The sequence below is a fragment of the Hyla sarda genome, chromosome 1 (assembly GCF_029499605.1).
Source record: "Hyla sarda isolate aHylSar1 chromosome 1, aHylSar1.hap1, whole genome shotgun sequence".
Taxonomy (NCBI): Eukaryota; Metazoa; Chordata; class Amphibia; order Anura; family Hylidae; genus Hyla; species Hyla sarda.
The window spans coordinates 64,802,571-64,809,895 of NC_079189.1; the positions used below are offsets into that span (position 1 = coordinate 64,802,571).

At 38.3% G+C, this 7,325-nt stretch overlaps 1 long non-coding RNA gene across 1 annotated transcript; it reads left to right on the forward strand.

The window, feature by feature from the left end:
• The first annotated feature begins 276 nt into the window (after positions 1–276).
• LOC130355163 (uncharacterized) lies at positions 277–6,856 on the forward strand. Its single transcript, XR_008888456.1, has 3 exons — positions 277–399; positions 1,049–1,155; positions 6,628–6,856. It is a non-coding gene; the product is annotated as an uncharacterized LOC130355163 (long non-coding RNA).
• Positions 6,857–7,325: the final 469 nt, after the last annotated feature.

Sequence of the window (7,325 nt, forward strand, 5' to 3'; positions counted from 1 at the left end):
TGTCCATAATAGCGGGTGCTGAAATCTCATTTGTAATATGGTCTTGTGAAGACAACCTGACTGTCTATGTTTGCTGCACAACTACACACCTTTACACACTGTAACAGGGGGAGATTTATCAAAACCTGTCCAGAGGAAAAGTTGTCCCAGTTGCCCATAGCAACCAATCAGATCGCTACTTTCATTTTTAACAGGCCTCTTCAAAATGAAAGGAGCGATTTGATTGGTTGCTATGGGCAACTCAGCAACTTTTCCTCAGGACAGGTCTTGATAAATCTCGACTGTCTAAGGAAAATTCAAGGAGTCTGCTTCACGTCTGCTTGTACAAACATGTCTCCTAACCTGACACTAATACAGTAACAAGAGGAGGAAGTACTGTGAGAGGAATGATACATAATAGTATAGTTATATACGCCTGCAGGATTTGTATGTGGCGCAGCAGTCAGATCTAAGCTTTATTACTATCCGCAGTCACATACAATATAATGGCGGAGACTTATCACAAAGGTGGAGGTGCACTCTGTATCCACTATCCACAATTAATACATCAGGCGTTGCTTTAAATCATGCTTTCCAAACTGTGGCCCCCCATGTGTTGCATAACTACAATTCCCAGCATGCCCGGACAGCCAACGGCTGTCCGGGCATGCTGGGAGTTGTAGTTTTGCAACATCTGGGGGGCCACGGATTGGAGACCACTTTGTGCCAGTTTTGATGTCTTCGCTATTCTGTTCAGTGGTAAAAACGTTACACTGGCCCGGTGATAATTTACTTTCTACAGACTAGTACAGTCATATTGTTATGGAACTCCAACTTTAAAGCGTACCTGCCATATCACAGAAAAAAATAATGCTTATATATATGTTCTGCTGCTCACTCAGTCTCACATCCACTGCTCAGGAAGGGGCGTGATCAAAGAAAGCACTAAGCCTGCCCTCACTCACCATGCATTGACTATCTCCCTGAGTCTGCTGTGCTTTGCCGTGTCTCTTCATCCATTCACTGCAGGCTGCTCTGTAACCCCCTCCTCTCTGTTTTTATGCTGCAGTTTGATAGGACAGGAGTGAACACAGAGAAGTGCTAGCCTCACCTTTACTTACTGGACTTTTTCCCAACCTGTGTATCAGCGAGGAAAAAAATGATGCTCTCAAAGAGGTGGTATTTCACTGTATATAATACATGGTTCTACTATATATATATATATATATATATATATATATATATATATATGCAATTAACAAGTATAATTCTACTTCTACATTCTTTCCACTTCGAAATATCATGTGCTTGAAAACTATCTACAGTTGAAGCTGGGCTTACACATGTTCAGGCTGTATACATTACTAGTATACTGGATGTCTGGATGCTGGCAAAATAGTATGGCAGTGTATATCTTGACATACCTGTGGAATGCCCACTGACTTAAAAGGGGTACTCCGATTAAAAAAAAAAAAAAGTAAATCACCTGGTGCCAGAACTGGTGCCAGAATTAGGGTGCGTTCACACTACGTTTTCTCCCATACGGGAGCGCATACGGCAGGGGGGTGCTAAAACCTTGCGCTCCCGTATGTAATTCATTTCAATGAGCCAGCCGGAGTGAAACGTTCGGTCCGGTCGGCTCATTTTTTGCGCCGTATGCGCTTTTACGACCGGACCTCAAACCGTGGTTGACCACAGTTTTAGGTCCGGTTGTAAAAGCGCATACGGTGCAAAAATGAGCCGACCGGACCGAACGTTTCACTCCGGCCGGCTCATTGAAATGAATGACGTACGGGAGCGCATCCGAAGGCATACGGGAGCGCGAGGTTTTAGCTCCCCCCTGCCGTATGCGCTCCCGTATAGGAGAAAACTTAGTGTGAACCCAGCCTTAAACAGATTTGTAAAATACTTAATCCTTGCAGTACTTATCAGCTGCTGTATACTACAGAGAAATTTCTTTTCTTTTTGAATTTCATTTCTGTCTGACCACAGTGCTCTCTGCTGACACCTCTGTCCATATCAGGAACTGTCCAGAGCAGGATAGGTTTGCTATGGGGATTTGCTCCTGTTCTGGATAGTTCCTGACATGGACAGAGGTGTCAGCAGAGAACACTGTGGTCAGAAATTCAAAAAGAAAACAACTTCCTGTGGAGCTGATAAGTACTGGAAGGATTAAGATTTTTTAACACAATGAATTTACAAATCGGTTTAACTTTCTGGCACCAGTTGATTTAAAAATAGTTTTCCACCGGAGTACCCCTTTAAAGGATCAAACAGTCTACTACAGACATTTGGTCCATTTCCCGAATGTATATGTTTATTTTGCACAGCACAAGAAGCTGGGCGCCGGCACCACTGAATAATGTAGTAGAGAAATTATGCATACAGGGCAAAGAAACTCTACCATACACTATAAAACAGCATACACTTGTGGAAATAAAGAAAATAAGCTATACTGACAAAAGAAGCTCACTCAGTTAATACAAATATTTTTGATAAATGGACTAAATGTTGTCACTAGTAAACCATTTGGTCCATTAAAGTGAATGGATAGGCCACACTGTATACTTCGGCATGCCTGTTTTGTCAATATACTGATGCATAATGGTGACGCAGAGCCCAAGAGAGGTTAGGTTCACATCTGCGTCAAAGCTCTGTCACAGAGTCCAAACAGACTCCACCAGACCCTATATACATTAATAGGGTGTCCCTGGTTTCCGTCTCTTTGCAGCATTTGTTGTCCGCTCATGTCTTGCTAATTGAACGAATTCTGTGTATGGAGCACCAATGCAAATGAATAGTAGTATATAACAGTATACAGGGGTGGACTGACAACACTCAGGGCCCCCAGACCAAAAAAAAGCAAGGACCCCCTGTAATGCTCTGCTGCTGGTCACACTTCTGCCCCTATTCTACCCAAATCCCTCCACCACCCCTACACACAAAATAAACAAAATTTTATATATAAGAAATACTTCAAGGTAGGTAAAATAATTTTCCATGACCAATAGTGTTGCTCGCGAATATTCGCAATTCGAATTTTATTCGTGAATATCGCAAATTCGCGAATATAGCGCTATATATTCGTAATTACGAATATTCGTTTTTTTTTTTTTTGTTTTTTTTTTCACAGTACACATCACAGTCTGGAATCATCCCTCTCTGCTTCCAGCTTGTGTGGTGTAAAGAAGGCTCTAATACTACTGTGTGAGACCGGTGTGCGAACTTTCGCATATGCGAAAATTTGCATATGCAAATGTTCACATATGCGAATTTCCGCATATGTTAATTTTCGCACACGCGAATATTCGCATATGCGAAAATCAAACGAGGATATTACGAATATGCGAATATTCGCGAATATGACGAATATTCGTCCATATATTCGCGAATATTCGCGAATTTGAATATGGCCTATGCCGCTCAACACTAATGACCAATAATACCAGTATATAAGGAGTATTGTAAGGACAATGTTGGTGTAAAGTAGAATATATTTTACCCCCGTTTGCTTGGTGTATTTGCACAGTTGCTCAAAAGGACATGATACATTTTGCTCAACTATAGAAACCAGTGAGCTGCAGAGACTGGTTCAAGCTTTGTGCTCTAGCATCTGACACTTTTGTACATGTCCTATTGTTGGTTTGCGCAAAAAAAGTAGGCTGTGTGCAAAAAAAACATTTCTAAATTTAATTTTCGCAAATAATAAATACAGCTCCATTGCAAAAAGTAGGGTATGGTGCACCAAACAGTAGACAACTTTGAAAGAGGTTCTACCAAAAATTGTGCAAATAAACTGCGCAAAAAATGCAATTGCGCAAAATTTGCAGGGACATTTAGAACACTGAAGTGGTGTAAAGCCAATGATAAATGTCCCCCAGGATGTGTATACCATATAAGTGATTACAGTTACAGCAAGGGACTCACAATTACGTCTTTCCTTTTCTTCTCCATTCGGATCAGACCGCCATGTCAATCTGCAGGACAAACATGTTAGACTCTGCATTTTTCCACAAACTGTAATAATGCCCTCCTTGGTGTCCTGCACAGTAAAAGGGCAGGTAGGTAGGTAGCCAGGTAAATAGTTAATTAGGTAAGTAGATCAGGAAGCCAGATATGTAGGTAGGTGACTAGCCAGGTAGTTAGGCAGCCATATATGAAGGCCAGGCATGTACATAGTTAGGTAGCCACGAAAAACAAGGTGATTTTGCAGCACTACTTAGCTTGATGAAAAAAATAGTCGGGTGCCAGCTCCAAATGAACTTGATCAAAGTCCCAAAATTAATCCATCCAAAGAAATGGTGCAGCACTCCGTAAGTAAATCCAAGGTGCAAAAAAGATTTATTCACTTCACATCATAGCATAGCAACGTTTCAGATCACACAGGATCCTTTTTCAAGCTCATACAAACACACATTAGGGGGTAATAAATACCCAAGTGAACATTTCAATCATGGTATAATAATTATAGTGCCAATTAATAAAAAGTGTACGAAAAGTGCATATTTAGTGCATCATATTACAAGTATAAGGCATTAGTGCAATATATAAATAAAGTGCATACGTGTATATTAAAATCATTAAAATAGCTTGAAAGATACAGTTAATATTATACAAACATAGTTAATTGCACACACATGTCTGTCATATTGTATAATCATACCCATGTGTGGCAAACATAAATCATAAACATAAACACTGGCACGGAGAAGGAGGAACGCTCACCTATTGTAATGCATAATGGCGCCGGCAAGCGCGAGGCAATCTCTACTGCGCAAGTGCAGAGAGTTGTGACGGGATCTGTGTGGGGATGTCAGCTGACTCACCCGATCACGTGTTCCACGTCATTGTGTTGTTCTTGTATCACATGACCGTCGTCATGGAGACGGGCAACGCCAACTTGTGCTCTCTCCATGCTACTTGGTCAGACATAAACTATCGCATATTGATATATTAGGAGATCTGCCATGTTATTTGTATTTAATCTATATATGTGGCTACCGAATATAAAGTGAATACAAATATATATATTATTATATAAAAAGATCTCTTATATAAAAAATATTTTTATATATTGTGTATATGTGAGAAAAAAATATTCTCTATTAGGATGCAGTAATAACGGGTCCATGTGGGCAAAAACCCAGCATAACTCAGAGTTATATAGAGATAGCATTAAGAGAGCTAAAAATAATTAAAAAATATTATTATGCAAAGAAAAGAGCAAGAGAGAGAAAAAGAAAGAGAAAAAGAGATAATAGAAAATAAAATTAATATAGTAAATAAATAAAATTATAATAAAAAAAATATAACAAACAATGAAAAATCAAAAATCAAAAATCAAAAATAGAAAATAAATAAAAATAATAAATATAAATATATTGCAAAATAAAATTACTAAAAGATATAAAACATAAAAAGTAAAAAAATAAAGAAAATATTTAATTTGATCTTGGATCATCACAGATGAGAAGAACTCCATGCCTTCCTTAATGAAATCGATGACAAGATCAAATTTACAATGACCCAATCTTTAGATAGCGTTAACTTTTTGGATGTCCTGGTGGTCAAGAAAGATAATCAGTTACAAACAAGACTTTATGTTAAACCTACAGACAAAAATACACTACTGCATTTTCAGAGCTGTCACCCTCGACAGATGGTCAATTCGCTGCCGTTTGGCCAAATGTTAAGGGTGAAAAGGATAGTTAATGAAGAAGAAGCCATGAAGAAGTCCCTTGACCACATGACGTCCAAATTCATAGAACGCAAATATCCAAAACATCTTATTGAGAAACATAGAAATAGAGTGGAGGCCCTGGATAGAGAATCCACTCTACAAACTAGAATAAGAGACCCAGTGAAAAGGATTCCCTTTACTTCTACATATAACACTAGAAGCGGATCAATCTCAAAAATTTTAAACCAACATTGGTACATTCTAAGTAGGAGCTATCCTAATATTGAAGAATTTACATCTAGACCACTTATGTCATATCGTAGGACACGTAATTTAAGGGATAGACTTGTTCAATCAGAAGTCAAGAATAAAAAGAGATCAGGTCAAACGTTCTTGACATCTAGAAGACTGGGATCCTTCCCATGTCTTTCTTGTGTCAATTGTAAACTTATGTCTAAAGGTTCAACGTTTACCCACCCAGGCACAGGCAAAATATACAATCTCAAACACTTTCTTACATGTGATTCGACATGGGTAATATATATACTTATGTGCCCATGTGATCTGATATATGTAGGCCAAACTACCTGGAGCTTAAAAGTTAGATTGAATAATCATAGATATAGCATTAGAAAGAAGAAGTTAGACCTCCCTGTGTCCAAGCACTGTACGGAGGCTGGACACACGGAGAATGATATAAAATTCATGGCGATTGATTGCATACCAGTACCTGCCAGAGGTGGTGATAGACTTGCTCTACTCCGTAAGCGAGAACTATGGTGGATCCACCAATTGGACTCACTACGTCCGAAAGGTCTTAATGTAGACTTTAATATAGTGTAACCATGATGAATTCTTGAGTCCACTCAACAGTATATGATAAATAGACACACATTTTATTATTTACTCTGTAATTAAAATATACTTGTATGTTCTACTTACACTATTTTTTTATTATTATTTTTTAGGTAGATTATGGAATTATATCTGGATGGAGGAGGAGGAACATCTCAACAATTTGAATTCTATCAAGAAATTAATGTAATTTGACATCAATTTTATGATTATTGAAGGGAGACCTGCCATCTTGTTTGATAAAATTAATAAAATATAGACTTCTTTAAGAAGATATATATGAGAGATATTTATAATTTTTTCTAATATTTTCGTAGTTGTGATGCAGTTGATGGATTACCATGTGTGGGCAGTAAACATCTCTCAGAGGGATACATTCTATGTATTTATTTAATTTTCTCTCTATATTTATTATTTTGTTTTATCAATTTCTTTCATCCAAAAAATATTTTTTCTTTTTTTCCCTTTCTTTTGTTTTTTTTGAGTAATTTGACAATTTTGTTTTGTTTTTTATTTTCTTTTTTAGTTTACATTTTTGTTTTTGAAAACAATAAGGAATGAAAATGGGGGGACCCACCCAGTATGATAAGTCGCTGCTGAAATAGCGGGCGCGCTCCATCATTGGACTATGGTGAAGAGAGCCTCTGGACAAGGGTCTAGCGACCTAACTCTGAAGGCTCTCTCTTTGACTGATGTCAGGGGATTCATTGATAGTGTGCCCCCGGGCACTGGTCCCATGGCACCAGGAGTAGATATTAATAGGGATTCTATATGGGTCCCCTTATCCTGAAAAAATCTAGAGACCACTGAG